Below are 19,378 nucleotides of genomic sequence, written 5' to 3'. Positions count from 1 at the left end.
TTGCCAGAGTCACTTGTATTTCCTCAGATGATGGAACACACGTATCTGAGGGTCACACTGCCCATCACCAAATGACCAACAGCTACTTTTTTAGACTTAATGGTTCAACATTCTTCATAGTTATGCCTCAGGATGTGAGGTTCAGGTGAGAAAGCATGAATCCTTCTGCCCATTAGCAGTCAGTTGGAGAGCTGGCTGGTTGTAGACTAGAATAAAAACTTGGGGTAACTTAGCCACATTTTAATCACCAGTGAGAACACAAGGCCCTACAGAACACAGGAGTATTGTATAAGTGGAAGAGAGACAGGCCAGATTCAAATTCTGGAATTGCTACACTAATAGTGACCATGAATAATTACCTTAAATGCCTGAGACCTCAGTTTTTGCCTCTGTAAAATGGAGATAACTCATACTATCTTGGGTTAGAGCTAAGATCATGTATTATCTGTAAAACAACTATCACAGTGTCTAGAAATCATAATAGGTGAACCCCCAAAATGGTTATAATGATGATTATTAAAGACAATCAGAAATAATAGTCTGAAATTGACTTAACTGCTATTTGTAAGAACCTACTGTGGGCCAGGCCCTGGGATTCTAGGAGCAAAGAAGAAAATTGTTTTCCTGCCTCCCTACTTTCCATCCACCTGCCCCCTACCATAGACCTGATATTAACATGGGGAAAACAGAATGTACAAATAGACAAATCGATCAAGCAATCACCTAAGAGAGTGAGAAGAATTTGGAAAAAAAAATAAAGAAGGGTCCAGGGACTGCAGGGGGAGTGTGGCATGAGAAGTCACGGGTGGGACGTCTTCACAGTTAGCAGACGGTGACCCTCTGGATTTCAGAACAAAAGGTGTCTCCCCATTTCGCTTAAGAGAGGACAGAGGACCAGAGAATCCATCAGTTTGGTTGACTAACCTAAAGGTGATTTCTTCTGAATCTCAGGCCCCATTAGAACACAAATTCTTGTGATTTAAAACAAATTTAGTGTATAAGCAGATGTTGTTCTATATTTTTACAGGTCCAAATATCAGATAGCTAATTATCTTACCCCTCGCCCCTTTTCCTCATCCTGCAGCCCCACCTCAATAGGTGTTAAACTGTTTTCCTCAACACTCTGGCATTTAAAACACTACATCAAAAATAAATAAATAAATAAATAAATAAATAAATAAATAAATAAATAAATAAATAAATAGGGGGAAAAACAAAGTGAGGACTTTTCAGAAGGCTTAGACACCGAAGAGAACCTGAGACAACTGGTTGCAAAAGGTATATTAAAAACATGCGCTCCCATTGTGTAAAACGTTTCTAATTATTTTAATCAAGTGTATGCCATTTTCCAAGACCCCATGTTCCACAGGGATAGCATACTTTTTCTGTTTTATTTTGAAGGGAAAACAAAAAAAGAAAATGCAAAGCTGAACTGTGTCTCTATTTTTTTGTTGTTGTTCAGACAAAGCTATTTCTCTCCTTTTATTTCAGCCTGTTTCTGTCCAGAGAGATGGCACCACTCCTGGCAGAGGCCATTCCCTTTTAGCCAATGTGGTCCTACCCGACTCAGCAGTGCTACAAAATATCGACTTGAAAAGTAATTAAGATATAAGTATTCCAAAAAGAGCACATGGTTATTTAAAGTCGTTGGACACCATTCAGATGGAAAGATCTATGGAACACAAGGGCTGAGAGTCATCATGCCATTTCTCCCCCACTTCTCCCATTAAGAAAAAGGACTAATTATACATCTCCAGCAAATATGACCTGGTAAAGAGTTTTCAAACAAAAGCCCGTACTGAAGGGGATATCTGGCAGATCGGGGCACTTGTTCTCCCTAATAACCATTAGAGTTGTTCCTCGTAAACCATTTTACAGCAACATTAGAAATATCAGAGTTTACGTTTTCGTTAATGAATTGCTGCAGAATGTTAGCCCCGCATCATGTCTCCCAACGACTCCTTATCCTCGCTTTGTCTCCGTCGTGCTTCCCCACCCCACCCCCAACTTAACATTTCATTTCCAATGACACGTCAGCCGTCTTTCACCAACCTCAAAGGAAAGTTGAATGCGGGGCTCACAAAGTTAAGCTGACATTTGCTCCCTTCCAATAAAAAATATTTAGTCCATTAAACATAAATAGCTGTCATTATGATACATGGACTGAGTGCAAACCTCCCGGTTCCCTCTGATGTTTATTACAACCAAACAACTGCAGTGCCTGCATGTTTTCAACTTTAGTGTATTGATTAAACTTTTAAATGGCTGCCATATAACCCAGGGACAGCGGGAAGATTAATTTGCGTCAATGTTCATCTGTAATTCATTAGCCATTTATTCTTTACAACCACATGGGCTATCAAGAAAATGCAGGCCATTTTTCACTCGGCACAGGCTGAGAACAGATTCTGAAATTTGTGCTGCATACAAATAAGTTCCCCAGGCCTGGCCAGTTAAACTGCTTGGCTTTTCAAAAGTTGAAGTCGGGAAACAGCAGCAGGGAAGAAACATTAAAAACTGGGAACGGGGAAAAACATACATCCTCAGGGCGCTCACGGTTTAACTGAGTTTGTCCACTGTCTTCTCATCCATGGATTACGGTTTCTTATTTCAGTCAGATTAAAATAACGGGAACGTGTGTCTGAGCAAAGGCAATAAATAAAAGGGGTCGCTTTTTCCCCATCTCTCCCATCTCCGCCCCCCCCCCCATTCTAATAGCTCCTAAAATGCCGTTTCTGGCAGAGCACTCCAGAGAGTGGCAGTGGAGTCGAGAAGTGCATAGCCCGAGGAACTTGGATTTGTACTCCCGGTCGGTGGTGTTTGAACCAACCCTTCCCGAAACAGTGGAATCTCAGCCGGCCTTGAGTTGGGAAGGTGCCCAGCTAAATAGCGGCGTGTTTCCTGAGGGAAGAGGTAAGCCATCTGGCTTCTCCGCGTGCCCTCCTGACCCCCTTGGCAGAGCACAAAATGCATATTAAAGGCATAAACGGAATGAGCACCCTGGTGAAAGGCCCTTCGACACACAAGGCACTTGGGAAGATGAGGAAGAAGGAGTCCACATGCACTCAGGTGCAGGCAGGAGGAGAATAAAGCACACCAGAGAAATTTTTCTTCATAAGGATGAATAATTAAAGTGGAGAGCTGAGCGCCCTGGCCTCACTGTGGCTAATAACTGCAATAGTGAGCGGCAAAAATCAATGGTCAGAAGGACATCTGGGGAAGAGGGCTGGCAGGTACCCATTTGCAGGATGTGTGAAAGCCAACATGCAGATGCCCAAGGCCACAACTCTTTTCTCTGGTCTACGGTGCCCACAAAAATCAAAGGCACCAGGCACGCTGGTAACCTTGGGTAACAAAGTCCATGAAAGGACTTGGGGAGAAGGCTGTAAATGACTCATTTATAACATAACTGCTCAGGCTGCTTACAACCAAGGATAAAAGGGAACCCTCCACAAAAGCCTCCATCTGGAGCCCTTCTCGTCCCAGCCCAGGAGTGACCAGCACTAAGAATCCATAGCACACAACTCCTTTTCAGGGCCTTTGGAGAAATGGATGGGGGATCATCATGCATCATAGAGATGCAGTTTGAGGAGTTTTATTTGGCTTGTGGATGTGACATGTAAGTGTCAAAAGGAATGCACATGAATTGAAGAAAACTGCACTGGATGAGACCTCAAGGTCATTAGAGACAGCCCCCTGCCATGTATAGGATCTGTCAACTTTATCTATTATTTTCGTAGTTATAAGTACACTTGGCTTTGCACCTCAGAGGAGCTCAATAAATATTTGTAGAGTGATTGATTAGTTCAACCTGAGCACACAGATGCATTCATTCAACCATTCAACAAGTATTTATTGACCGTCTCTCAGATCTCCCACACTGTTCTAGATCTAGGATAAAGCAGGGAACAAGCATAGGTGTAAACTTTTATCAGTAGGGTACATTTATCACAGTTGACTTTCATTTGGAGTTAAGGGACATTCTAGAATCCCAGGACATCAGTGTGGGGAGAACCAAGACCATGTTCTTTGTTTGGGCTTTCTATGGGAAAACCCTGAAAATGGTGGTGTTTAAACAGCTTGTGCCTTATGAATTAATTGGACAAAAGCTGGAATAAAATAAGTCTGAAGTTCTAGAAGAATTCAAAATACATGCTTACTGAAAATTTCAAATAACACTGATTCCAAGGATAAGTATAATTTCTGTAGGTAAGGTTAGGGTAAAAGTTTATTTTTGGAGATAGGACTGCAAAAATCTACTGCTGGCCAAAAGCATCTATCATTACTGAACTTGAATTTGAGGACAGAATAGAATTTTATAAAGGCTTCAATCAGTTAAGAGCAAATACTGAAGAAAATTATGCCTGCTACACTTTTTAAAATATATTGTGAGGCATAAAGAATAAATAAAAGTCACTGTCTCTACTTTCATGCAAGGACCTTACAATTTCTTTGGGGAGACAAAATTAACACGTTAAAGCTAACTAATACATGATCACAGAGAATTGGGGGCAGAAGTGTTTAACATGCTTTTCCCCCCACCCCCTCTCTCTTAAATAATCAATAGTAAAATATTTAAGCCCAGTAAAATCAAAGCTGCTGGGGTACCAAAACTCTCACAAATTAAATTGATGGATGAAAGTCATCTGATAATATATATCAGGAGTTTAAAAATGCACTTACCTTTCCTCCCCTCAATTCCAATTCTTGATATCTTTTCTAAGGAAATAATTCCCCATGGAGAGGAAAACTACACAACAAAGATCTCACTTTACTTTTGCAGAGCTTTTTGTTATAGGGAACAGAAAGTAAAGCAAAGATTAAGTAAATAATAGTACATTAACTCTATAGAACACCAGGTGGCCATTAAAATGGTAATAATAAATACAATGAGACAACATAGAACAGCTTGAATATATGCTAGAGTAGCCTACAAAACTGTAAGTTCAGTAGGGTTACAGCTATGCATTCATGTTAAAAATACTGTAATGGAGTATATACAATTTATAACAGGTAGTTAGAACTATACAAAGTATGTCTTCTCTCTTTACCAAATGTTCTGTGAGTTTGTTTTATTGCTTTTATAATTAGAAAAAGTTCTAAAATGTTTAAACTGTGTAACAGATTATAAATGCTATGAATATTGAAAGACAGCTCCATGCTAGATGAGCTAGAGTTTGGACTTAAAAAAAGATTCCTTAAAGAAATGGATCTTAATACACAGAAAAAAAGAGACCAAAAAAAAAATATTCTTGGCAAAGAATATTTTCAACAAAGGCTGGGAATTTGAAATGTGCATGGCCTGAAGCAGGAATAATGAAGAGACTTGTCTGGCTAGAGTAGATGAGATGCTTTGGAGAAATAATGTCAGATAAATAACATTAGACAATTTTTTTTAAAACTTTGGTTCTATCAGAGTGAACTATTTCCTCTCTACCGCCCCTTTCCAAATGAATAGGTGTATTTCTTAGTTTAGAATCCTACCTTGGCTCTCCCCAGGTTTTCATGGGTCAAATGAAATTAAAAATAATATATCAAAAGGATTGGTTAAGTTTGTAGTTTTTTACTTCAGGAGGTGACTCTGCATTTCATCTTAGCTAATCAAAAAGGGTAGTTGAGATCGTTTTGAAATACAAGATAATGCATAATGTTTATAATTTTTAAATAAGTATCTAGTAACATGGAGGAAAAAAGAAAAAGCAGCAGAATGGGGTGGGTGATGAGCTCATCATTACCCCATAAATAACAAAGCTACAATAATTAAATTATGTGGAACCTGGAAAAAAGTGGAAAGGAGATTAATGATATATATAAAATAGAAAGCAAAGAAGTAGATTCTATTATAAAGAAATTTAGACTAGGATACAGTTGACATTTTATATCAGTGAGGAAATTAAGTGCTGTTTAATAAATGTTAAAGGGACAAAATGAATTTGCAATCCTAACCAGATAGTCAAATGTAACAAAACTAACTACAATCCCAACAACAGAAATTGACTGGAGCTCTCCAATCTCTAGGGATATGGATAAAGTCAAAGGAAGAAATAACAAAGCAAAATATTGTCAGATTTGCCTTGTAAAAAGTTAAAGGCCTCTGCATGTTAAAACACCATAAAAAAGTAAAATCCAAATTATAGACAAAAATTACTTTTTATCGTCTATGTCAAGGGGTTATTATCCTCAAGGTAGCAAACATTTCTTACAAATCAAATGAAAATTATTAACATCTCCATAGGAAGTCAGGAAACGACAGATGTTGGCGGGGATGCGGAGAAAGGGGAACCCTCCTACACTGTTGGTGGGAATGCAAGCTGGTGCAGCCACTCTGGAAAACCGTATGGAGGTTCCTCAAAAAGTTGAAAATAGAGCTACCATATGATCCAGCAATTGCACTACTGGGTATTTACCCCAAAGATACAAAAGTAGGGATCCGAAGGGGTACGTGCACCCCGATGTTTATAGCAGCAATGTCCACAATAGCCAAACTGTGGAAAGAGCCAAGATGTCCATCGACAGATGAATGGATAAAGAAGATGTGGTATATATATACAATGGAATATTATGCAGCCATCAAAAGGAATGAGATCTTGCCATTTGCAACGACATGGATGGAACTGGAGGGTATTATGTTGAGTGAAATAAGTCAAACAGAGAAAGACATGTATCATATGACCTCACTGATATGAGGAATTCTTAATCATAGGAAACAAACTGAGGGTTGCTGGAGTGGGGGGTGGGGTGGGAGGGATGGGCTGACTGGGTGATAGACACGGGGGAGAGTATGTGCTCTGGTAAGCGCTGTGAATTGTGCAAGACTGTTGAATCTCAGATCTGTACCTCTGAAACAAATAATGCAATATATGTTAAGAAAAAAAAGAAGAAGAAGAAGAAGGTAGCGGGAGGGGAAGAATGAAGCAGGGGAAATTGGAGGGGTAGACGAACCATGAGAGACGATGGACTCTGAAAAACAAACTGAGGGTTCTAGAGGGGAGGGGGGTGGGAGGATGGGTTAGCCTGGTGGTGGGTATTGAGGAGGGCACATTCTGCATGGAGCACTGGGTGTTATGCACAAACAATGAATCATGGAACACTTCATCTAAAATTAATGATGTAATGTATGGGGATTAACATAAGAATTAAAAAAAAAGAAATAAAAATTAATGAAACTATGAAAAAAAAAAAACATCTCCATAGGAAAATGGGTAAACAATAAAAACAGTTGTTTATAACAAAATAAAAGTAGTAATCAATGTACTGAGTATGTTCAGCCTCACAAGGTATCAAAGAAATAAAAAAATAGGTATTTAATTATTTTTAAAATTATGATATCCAGTGTTTGTGATCATGTAGTGAAAGGAACCCTATCACACTCTGTTGGTAGGAGTTTAAATTGGCACAGCTTTGTGGGAAGGCTGTGAATGTGTTTCAAGTGATTTTAAAAAGCCTAAAACAAAATAGAAATTATATTGTGGCCAGACAACATGTATATGATACCATGTTTTTGAAATTTGTTAAAACTTGCTTTTTAGCTTATGCTGTGGTCAATTTTTAAAGTGTTCCCTATATGCTCCAGAAGAATATGTATTCTCTAATTGTGCATAGTTCTACATATGTCCATTAAAATCAGCTTAATCATATTAATTTTCCAGATCTTAACTATTTTTGTCTGCTTGACCTATCACAAATTGAGAGAAGTGTTTTGAAATATGTGACTATTATGCAGATTTTTCTATTATTTTCCTATTATAGAAATACTTGCTTTAGCTTTATATGGTATGAGGCTATGATAGTACATTGATTCGAAGATATACATTTTTACACATTTAACATCAGTCCTCTTCATTATTTCAAATATTCCTTCCAGGATCCTTTCTTTTTGCTTTCTCCTCAGATACTTGCTGTAGAAGTTCTATTAGTTGATAATATGTGTAGTAAGTTCTTCCCATTTTGTCCATATCCATATTTCTTTATTTTGTACGCATTCTTGAAAGACAGTTTCACTTCTAACACAATTCCTAGGCTCATATATATATTTTTTCTTTTTGTTCATATTTATTTTCTATCAGTACTCTGTAAAAATCCTACTGCTTCTTGGCTTCCATGCTGAGGCTAAGAAATTTGCCTTCTGCCTTCATCCTAAGGATTAGTTTTATGTAGGAGATTTTTGCTTTCTTTCTAGCTGTTTATAAAATCTTCTTTGTCTATGGTACTCTGCAGTTTTTTTTAATTTTTATTTTAATCACCCAGTGCTCATCATGACAAGTATCCTCCTTAATCCCCATCACCTACTTCACCCATTCCTCCATCCACTTCCCCTCTGGTAATTACCAGTTTGTTCTTTGTAGGTAAGTCTGTTTCTTGATTGTCTCTCTCTTTTTTCCATTTGCTCATTTGTTTTGTTTCTTAAATTCTACATATGAGTGAAGTCATGGTATTTGTCATTCTCTGACTTATTTTGCTTAGCATAATACTCTCTAGCTCCATCTGTGTTGTTGCAAATGGCAAGATTTCATTCTTTTTTATAGCTGAATAATATTCCACTGTGTATGTGCGTATATATACACACCACATCTTCTTTATCCATTCATCTATTGATAGATGCTTGGGTTGCTTTCATATCTTGACTATTACAAATAATGCTGCTATAAGCATAAGGGTGTATGTATCCCTTTGAATTAGTGTTTTTGTATTCTTTGGGTAAATACCCTGTAGTGTGATTGTTGATCATAGGGTAGTTCTATTTTTAACTTTATGAGAAACCTCCACACTGTTTTCCCCAGTGGCTGCACAAGTTTGCATTCCCACCAACATTACATGAGGGTTCCTTTTTCTCTACATCCTTACCAACACTGTTGGTTTTGGTGGTACTCTGCAGTTTTTGTTGTTGTTGTTTATTTTGTTTTGTTTTTGAGAGAGAGAGAGACAGAACAGGTGAGAAGGGGCAGAGGGAGAGAGAGAATCTTAAGCTGGGCATGGAGTCCAACATTGGGACTTGATCTCACAACCCTGAGATCATGACCTGAGCCGAAATCAAGAGCTGGATGCTTAACCAACTGAGCCACCCAGATGCCCTGATACTCTGCAGTTTTAATAAGTTTGTTTAGGTGTAGCTTTTAAATATTTATTCTGCTTGTTCTCCCATCTGCTTCCTATATAGTTCCATATCTTTTATCATTTTTTTAAAGATTTTATTTTATTTTTTATTTATTTGAGAGAGTGAGAGAGAGAGCACAAGAGGGGGTAGGGTCAGAGGGAGGAGCAGACTCCCTGCCAGGGAGCCCGATGTGGGACTCGATCCCAGGACTCCAGGATCATGACCTGAGCCGAAGGCAGTCGCTTAACCAACTGAGCCACCCAGGCGCCCACGTCTTTTATCATTTTGAAGAATTCTCAGCTATCACCTCTTCAAGTACTGCCTCTCCTGTCTTTTCTCTATTCTCTCTGGAACTTTGACTTGCTGAATGGAAGCCCTTCTCATTCTAACCTCTACGTCATCTGATTTCTCAAATTTCCCATGCTTATTAATGTACTGCATTCTGTATATTTTCTTTAGATCTACTCATTAGTTTACCAATAATTCCCTTCAATGACCTAATCTACTTAATCTAACTGAAGATTTTAAATCTACATAATCAATTTTATACTGAAAGTTTTAAATGAATAGTTTTCAGATTAGTTACTTTATAGTCTCTTACTACTTTTTTCTGTTTTATTCCATCTTTATTTCTTAAATCATTTCATACAAATTTGTTTTATCAGATTGTGCAAATTCCAGTATCTGATGCTCTATTGGGAGTTTAATCTCTTTCTTTGCTAACATTTACTCTAAAGTGAGGTTTTGTGGAGTGTTTGGTGGTTTCTGATCGTGTGCTCAATATTTGCTTTTTCTTATTCTATGGAAATCTGAGTAGCCTAAACTGATAAGCCTTCCTTCCAAAAGGATCTATGCTAGAGACCTGATATCATTTGATTAAAATTCAGGGATCCACGCTTCATAAAGGAGCTTTTGGTTCATATCCTCTGCCCAAATTCCAGTATTGAGATTTGGGGCAAATACCTGCTTCCTTCACTGACTTCAGCTGAATGTTTTTCTTGATTCCCCCATTTTGGTGATTTTTCCTATTTCTAGTTGACCCAGAAATGTATTAACAATCATGATCTAGAAATAAGGCATCTGCCATACTTTCTAATATGCATTCATTATTTTAAAAATAATCTAGACACTTGAGTTAGTGAGAATGATAGCATTAAATTCAAGGCAAAACATGCCCTCAGATAATGATAACTGACCAACAAAAGTTCCAAAAAATTTTTTTTTGATAGATATACTGTTTGATCTTCCAATTTATCTTCTAAAATTTAGAGATATTCAGAGCTGCTGTGAAATTCAGGTGGCCTATGGATATGCAAGAACAAACCCTTCCATGGACTCTCATATTTTAAAACCATATTAACTCTCCAACTTAATAACCATGGATAAAAATTCTGTCATAAGTGAGGTGGCCACACAGAACAGGAATGGATACAACAATCACAGCATAGTATTTCTTATTTCTCAGAGTGCCCAAGGGGCATAGTTAGTAGCTTGGGACATGTTCAGGAAAGTATTGGAAAGCTCGGTTTTCCTAGATTCCTACCTCTTATATTCAAAGTTTACATAATCATTCCAAAAGGTTGCATCACAATGTATGCACTTCCATTTATGAGAAATTTTATAGGCAGAGAACTCTCCTGGTTCTTGAGCCAGGGGAGGGAGCAGTCAATACTCAACCATACTTGAACAACAGCTTTCTCTCTATTTATACCTTTCTAGAATCGTTAACTAAGACCATTTCTAGAAAGCCTATTTGTTCGGATTCCTATGAAGATGTGTGCACCAGAATGGTTATTACAGCAGTATTTATAATAGCATAATAAATTATCTGACTCCATTTCTGATATTTGATCACTGACAGTTGATAGGTTCCATTCCTCCACTTTCTCTTTTGCCCCACCTCTGGGCAGGCTGGTAAGAGAGCCCGGATTCTTCTTTTCTTGGCACCAGAAGGGAAGTTCAAGTCGTGCAAACCTTGGCCCACATTTCCCGGCACAACTGTTAACCACAATACAAATCAAAGCCATTTGCCCATTTACTGAAGCCAAATGGACCAACTTGAATGCCTGCCTTCCTCTCTGCAGAAAGTCTCATGATAGGAGTAATGAATGTCTTCATACCCTCCTGGTGCATGTATGGTGTCATCAGTCTTGAAATGGGATCCAACTTTGGAATGGGGTGGTTGATTCCACCCTCTGCTGAACACCCACAAGATAATTGACCCTGTGAGCAGGATGGTCTAAGTGATGACTACCATCATCTGGAGAAATCTCTTGTTTTGCTTGTGGCTTGCTAACAGGCTCTGCTGTCTGTTGGCTAGTGTGCAGTTTTGAAGCCTGCTACCTATCAACCACTTTGAGATGTATTTGCTGAGTCCCACCTAGCCTTTCTTATAGATTTAAAATCTAGAAGACCAATGTAAATCAAAGTTTCCATATTGGCATTTAGGGACAGTAATAGGAATTGGGATTCTCCTTAAAGTAGCTTTAAGTGATATATCTCAGCCTAGACCTATGTTTGTGCTTCAGATTACATTCTGTATCTCAATTTCATCATGCACTTTATGACTCATGCTAGGTACAGGGAAATAGCTAAGACCACTGACTGTCACTCAATCATGCATGGACCCTGTTCTGTAATTAGGGGAAAGATCAATATTGATATCCTATGCAATATATAGGCCCACTGGGTGCTGCTGCTATAATGAACAGTCACCACATGGTATGCTGAGGTCTGCACTCCTAGAAACAGATTACTCAGTAGAACCCAATGAGGCTTTAAATGCTGCTTCTCCCTATGCCTCTGCCACTAAAAACAAACCTGAGCCTCACAGTTATAGGAAAAGAACACCCATTTACCATATAACACAGACCCTGATTTTAAAAAATTAAAAAAAAAAAAACAAGATCCTGAATGCTATCCCCACACCTCTTAAAGGGCCAGAGGATATCAAATTGATCCACAAAGACTCTATGTTCCATCACATTGAGTAATGTGGCTTATCAACATAAACCCTACTTAAGCTAATGTCCTTATACACAATAAAACAATTGCTATGGGGGAAGGGATCCTTAATCTTGATGACACTGAATTAACCCTGAGGAAAGAGAAACTTATATAAATCTGAGCAAGAGAGAGAGAGAGGACCTCCAAAAGCATATCCAGTATCCATCAAAAGAAAGTGAGAAGTAGGGGAGAACTGGAATGGAGGCCCACAACTTGACCCTCATTATAAATCCAAAATTTACTAAAAGAATTCAACAATGGAAAAGTAAAAAGGGTACCAGTTGGCTTTTGTGTTTTAAAACAGAGGTTCTACATTAACTCTAACCTCTGCTGAGTTGTACAATGGGCACAACTTCATGGTCTCAACTGATGCTGGGACTCAAATTACAGTTATACCTGGGTCTCTCATTAAATTTAAAGGCACACCATACTCTTAAGGGAGTTATCAAAAATAAAATAGAGGACAAACAGGTATGCTTCACTTTACCCACTATCCTACTGTTTTGTCTAAATTTCCCATGGTCTTAGCACCCATTTCTTTAATATATCCCATAGTGGACATGGATACTCTGACACAGCAAGTGATATACTGAAATAAAATGAAATTTTTGGTGCTTAAAATTAATGCTTGACAAAATGAGACCCATAGATCCAAAATGGGAACATTCCTTTTGGGTTAAAGTAGTTAATATGGCCTAATATAGATGAAAACAAGGCCTACAGAAATTAAGGGCCCCCCCTCCTTTTTAACAAAATGTACTTAAAGGAAGAGGTTATTGTTTCTAGAATCTTCCCATTTAACAGTGATATTGAGCATAATTATTTTTTCTTTTGTCGCTTGTACTTTTGGTGTCATAGTTAAAAACACTTTACTAAGCCAAGGTCATACGGACCCTACTCCTATGTTTTCTTCTAAGAGCTTTATAGTTTTAGCTCTTACATTTAGGTCTATAATCCATTTTGAGTACATTTTTGTGTACAGTACAAGAAAATGGTCCAACTTTATTCTTTTGCCTGTGGCTATCCTGTTGTCCCAGAAACAGGTGTTGAAAAGACTATTCTTTCCTCATTGAAATGTCTTGTCACATTTGGTGAAAATCAACTGACCTTAAATATAAGGGCTTACTTCTGGACATCCAATTCTTTTACATTAATCTATACGTTTATCCTATGCCAATACATATTTCATTACTGTAGCTTTGTAGTAAGTTTTGAAGTTGTTAAGTGTGAGTCTTACAACTTTGTCTTCTTTTTCAAGATTGTGTCTTCTAGATTTTTTGCATTTCTGTATGACTTTTAAGATTAGCTTGTCAATTTCTATAAAAAAAACAAGCTGGGATTTTGATAGGGATTGTGTTAAATCTGTAGATCATTTTGGGAAATATTGTCATTTTAATATTAAGTCTTACAATCCATGAACATAGGCTGTCCTTCTAGTCATTTAGGTCTTCTTTAATTTTTCAATAACATTTTGAGTTTTTGGAGTGTAAGTTTTATATTTCTTTTGTTAAATTTATTCCTAAGTAATTTATACTTTTACATACCATGATTAATGGAATTATTTCCTTAATTTCATTTTTAATTGTTCATTGTAAATGTATAGAAATACAGTTGACCTGTGTGTACACTGATCTTGTACCCTGCAATCTTGCTAATTCATTTATTAGTTCTAGTAGATTTTTAGTGGATTCCTTGGAATTTTCTAATATGTAAGATCATTTGACTGCAGCATGTGGCTGCTGACCACTTTCAGACCCCATCCTTCTCCTTTCCTTTTTGCCCCACATCTGAGCAAGCCAATTAAAAAGCTCAGATAATCCTTCCCTTCAAATCCCACAAACCCTATGCTGTACATGGGAACCTTCATGCCAGCCTATACCTAGTCATAATAAAAACCAAAGCCACTTTTCCTTTCTTCACTCAATCCAAGTAGATCAGCTTGAGTGCTTGCTCTGCTCTCTACAGAAAGCCTCATGATGTAAGAAATAAATGTTTCCATAGTCTCTTGGGGAATGTGTGGCATCATTAGTCTTGATATCTGAGCCAATTAGAGGGAAGGGAATATTGATCCCACACTCTGTGGGGCAACCACAAGAAAAATGACAAAAATAGAAACAATTCAAACATCCTACAACAGGGACAAGATTAAATACAGCCATTACAAATGATATATTTGAAAAATATTTAATAATTTTGGAATATGCTCATGATACACTATTGTGAGAAAAACAATAGAAAAAATGTGTATGCACTATAATCTCAACTTTCACTTAAAATATGTGTATACACATACATATGTAGAAGAAAGAATGGAAGAAAACATGTTAGAAATATTTATCACTGGGTGGTAGGATTGCAAATTTATTTTTATTTCTTATAATTTTTTATATTTTTCAAAGTTTTTATGAAAAACATTTATTAATTATTTTATCATTAATAAGAACAAATAAGAACCAAAATTCTACCAAGGAGTCATAGGTCTAATTTAAAAACATTTGGGTACTACATCACTTGACCTGTCTGAAGTATAAAGGTAGATCCTGAGGCTTTATTGTGGGACACCTGTCTTGTATTAGCATAATTATGCCCTTGGATCTACTTAATTATAATTTCCATTGGTACTAAATTGTTCATGTAACAAAAATAAATATTGAAACAAGTTTTCTTCTAAAAAGCATGTGGTTAGCATAGCTTTATAAAATAGACACATTTAAGTAACAACAACAAAGAAGCTCATGCAAAATCTTTTGGTTGTTTTTCGCATTTACAGAGTACTGATTCGCCTTCCTTAACATCTCCTCTCTTTGTCCCCTGCTCCATGCTCCAACTCTAAGTCTGCACTCCCTTTTATTACCCATTGCTAACTCTACTCAGGGTTTTCTTTTTTTAATTTTATTAGGTCTTTAATTTTAATTCCAGTGTAGTTAACATACAGTGTTATATTACTTCAGGTATACAATATAGTGATTCAACCATTCTATATATTACTCAATGCTTATCATGATGTCTACTCTTTAATCCCCATCACCTATTTCACCCTTTCCGCCACTCACCTCCCCTCCCCTCTGGTAACCATCAGTTTTTTCTCTATAGTTAAGAGACTGTTTCTTGATTTGTCTCTCTCCCCCCCACCCCTTTGTTTTGTTTCTTAAATCCCACATATGAGTGAAATCATGTATTTGTCTTTCTCTCACTGACTTATTTTGCTTAGTATCATACTCTCTAGATCCATCCATCTTGTTGAAAATGACAAGATTTCTTTCTTTCTTTTTTTTTTTTAGAGAGGGAGAGGAAGGTGGGGGAGAGGCAGAGGGAGAGGGAGAGAGAGTCTTAAGCAGACTCTACACCCAGCACAGAGCCTGATTCAGGGCTCAATCTCACAACCCTGAGATCATGACCTGAGCCAAAATCAAGAGTTGGACACTTAACTGACTGAGCCACCCAAATGCCCCAATTTCATTCTTTTTTATGGCTGAATAATATTCCATTATATGTATATACCACATCTTCTTTATCCATTCATCTAACAATGGGCACTTGAGCTACTTCTATATCTCAGTTGTTATAAATAATGCTGCAACAAATATAGGGGTGTATATATTCTCTACCCTATGATCCAGTAATCACACTACTAAGTATTTACTTACCCAAAGAATAAAAAAACTCTACTTAGGGTTTTCTAATTCTGCTGTCTGTTTCCAGGTCTCCCAAGAAAGCTGCTACTAGACATACATTGTAAAACATAGTAACATGTAGATAGATCCCTTCCTATTTTATAGTCTTGACAGTATTTCAAATTTTGCAATGTATATAGTATTTTTCTTAAAGTGATTATTTTCTAATGCTTCCTTGGACTTAATTCTTCAACAGTATTAAATGGTCTTCAGATCCCATGCCTGACATGCTTTCACACTTCTGTATCCTTTGCCTGGAATGCCCTTTCCTTTTTGTACCTCCTCATCTTCAGTTCAAGTACTTCTTCCACTTCCTTTCTAGATTCCTGTCCATCCAAGCAACATCTTCAGTTGCCTCCTATGTGCCCTTGCTGCATATTAAATAAAACTTTATGGTAGCACTTACCACAGTGCACTGAAGTAACTTGCATAGTGAAATAATATTTTTGAAATGTTTCCTTGGACCACCTAGCCAATGGTCTTCCATGATGCTTTCCTCTCACCCTGTGGTTTTAACTCTGTTTTCCTGATTCCTGGAATTTCTGTGACACTGTCTCATTGTGTGTTGCTGGGAGGACAGTGTAAACAAGGTGGGTGGAGGTTATAGATCCCCTAATTCCTGCTTTATCAAGAAGAGTTTTGTTTTTATCTACTTTACAACCAGGTCTTCAAAGAAATAACCCACTGGATGACAGGCTCAATAGTTATAAGAAACTAGGACTCCACAGCTTAACCTAAAGAAGACTGGACAGATATAGAGTGTGAGGCATGAAAGGGCAGATCTAGTAGGGACATGTGGACAGGAATTTCCTTACAGATGGGTTGGTGGCTGATGCTCTGGTAAGGTAGATAATCACATATGGGGTCACAGGCTCTGAAAGTCCTTACCTCAACAATGATCATGAGTCATCCATTTGTGCAATAGTTTTCAGAGCCAGAAGGAATTATAAAATTATCTAATCTATCTTCTTTACTCTACAGGTGAAGAATGGATCCCTAGAGAATTAAGTGGATTGCTTAGGCTACCTGGCCACACCACAGTTTCATGGTAGTCATAGGATTAGAATTTGGTTCTTTTGGACTCCTTGTCTGTGATCTTCCCACTACACTGACTTGGTCTACATGTAAGATCAGCCCTCTCTGTGAGTTTCTGGAAACTGGTTACCAGCTGAAGGATTCCAGTCATCATCACTCATGTTTCCGCTCTCTGATAGGGAAGAAAATTATTTTAGCACTTAACCTCCTGAAAAAAAAATATGTCACAGGTTTGCATCTGACCCTTGTAAACATCAGGTGATTTGGGGACACTCAGCTACTTTCACAGCCTGGCTGGAGGATGCTGGTCCTCAGCCTTAGCTCAGAGCTCTCCTTTTGATCATTGCTTAGCCTCCAGGCACTCAGCTAGGGGTCTGAGTTTGAAGTAATCCAGACTGAGCCCATCTGTGACCTCTCGCCTTAACACACAAACACATTCAGTATCACTACCCATGGCTTGAGCTTGTCTGCCTGTACCAGCAGTGACCTGGATGCTATGTCCACCAGGAGGCCAAAAGGGAACCCCACATTAGGAATGAGATGGCTCATGGAATTCTGCTTTTACACAGGCAGCCTCAATGTTTTCCAGTGAAATTGCCACTCTCAGATCTTTCCCATGCAGTGATCCTGCAAACCATCAATCAGGGGAAGAATAAATTGATTGTCACTTCCCCAAAATAATCAAAGCAAGCATTTTTTAGGAGTTGCATTTATCATCTCATAACATCTTTTGAGAAGTTAGGATCTTTCATGTCTTTTGCTTGTTAGTGTGCACACCCAGCCCACTGTGTTGCTGAGAAGTCCCCACATCAGCATCATTTCGGGAAATGCGAGAAAATGGTTAGAAACTAAGGTTGCATGATTGCTTTATAATGTGAGTCAGTGTCTCCTTGCCTTTTTGGTAGAGAAAAATCAATCCCTCAACCCTTCATCATTCATGTCCAGGGTACCAAACATATTTTTTTGATTGGTTAATGTCCATCTAGGTCCTATCTTAAAAAGGATTCTGAGGTTCTGTTTGGGGACAGGGAAGGAGTGACATAATGGATCAATGATGTATGGCTTGGGGTATAGGAAAATAACCAGCAAGTTTCCTGTATGGGTTTTATCCCCAACTTATGAAACCAATGAAACTATAGCTAGAGGAGGAGATAGAAGAAGGACGTACTCATTCTCTGGAGTCTGAAGTTAGGTTTCTAGTCTCCCCTGGAGATAACACTGGTCTGGCAATCTAACACATACTTGGCCTTGTTTTATTCCATTCTGCCTCACTCCACAGCCTCTGAATAACCCCATTCTCTTTTTGTAATCTATAAAATAACAAGGCCTGCATAGATCTTAGACTCTAAACAGAATGGAAGCCACTTTATAATATACATTTCTCCTGAAGATAAACTTTAGAAGAAGAGGGCACGTATTGAATGGAGCACTGGATATTATATGCAAACAACGAATCTTGGAACACTATGTCAAAAACTAATGATGTAATGTATGGTGATTAACATAACATAATAAAATTAAATTAAAAAAAAAAAGAGATTCCAAAAGACATATGTCCTTAGTTCATACTTGGCATATCAAATTTGATTATGAGGCAGATATAAAGGTCTTGAATAAATGTAAAATAGGGATAGACCCATGGGCCTTCTCTAGACCTACAACTTGATTGCCAAGAAGTTCAAATAGTTTATGGTAGACATTTCTCCCTCTCCTCCATGACCCATGCCAACCCTTCCCCAACCACCCCCAACCCTACCAGCCCAGTCAACCTCATCCATCCCAGTGGTTCTCAAAGAGAGGTTCCTAGACTAGCAACAACAGCATCATGTGGGAACTTGTTAGAAATGTAAATTCTCAATCTTAGTTACATACATTCTACCTACTTACTCTACTCATACTTACTCTACTTACTCTCATTCTTACTGAATCAGAATCTCTGAAAGTAGGGCTCAGCAATCTGTTTTCAAGAAAACCAAGTAATTTTGATGCATGCCAAAGTTTGAGAACCAACAGCTTAGAGTGCTACCTAACAGAATTTTCTGTAATGATGGAAACCATGTCCTATGTTTGTACTGTACAATATCATAGCCACTGGCTACATGAGGCTATCAAGCACTTGGAATGCAAATGAGGGAAAGAATTTTTAACTTTATTTATTTTTAATGAAATTAAATGTAAATAAGTATCTGTGGCAAGTAGCTTCCAGACTAGACAACATAGCTCTAGGATAGTAGCATTTAAATATTTGGGGTTCTGAGAATTTTCTGAGAATCTTATGAAAATTACAAACCCTATCTCTAGAAAAAAAATGCACATATTCCAATAAACAAAATTTGGTAAACAATTTCTGGAGGTCCAAGGGAGTTGCAGAGCATTCAAGAGAATCTATTAAGTATCCACCCTCAAAATTTCCAGCAGCAGAATTTACAATTTATAGGTTGTAAACTGTTAAAGAATTTTCTATGTACATCATGTGGAACTTATTTTCTAGACCAATGAAAATACAGATTTATGTACAATGAGTTCCAAGAGAAATGTTCAAAATATTTCACTAAATTAATAAACCAAT

The 19,378-nt window shown here is 37.7% G+C and overlaps 1 protein-coding gene across 5 annotated transcripts in view; it reads right to left on the bottom strand.

Annotated features, from left to right (window-relative positions):
- LRMDA (leucine rich melanocyte differentiation associated) overlaps positions 1-19,378 on the bottom strand; it is a 1,063,938-nt gene that overhangs the window by 36,928 nt on the left and 1,007,632 nt on the right. The gene's annotated exons all lie outside the window — the stretch shown is intronic.

This window comes from Mirounga leonina, unplaced genomic scaffold (assembly GCF_011800145.1).
Source record: "Mirounga leonina isolate KUSES-001 unplaced genomic scaffold, KU_Mleo_1.0 Mir_114, whole genome shotgun sequence".
NCBI lineage: Eukaryota > Metazoa > Chordata > Mammalia > Carnivora > Phocidae > Mirounga > Mirounga leonina.
Note: the sequence above shows the minus strand (reverse complement) of the source record. Positions and strands in the feature narration are given on the sequence as shown.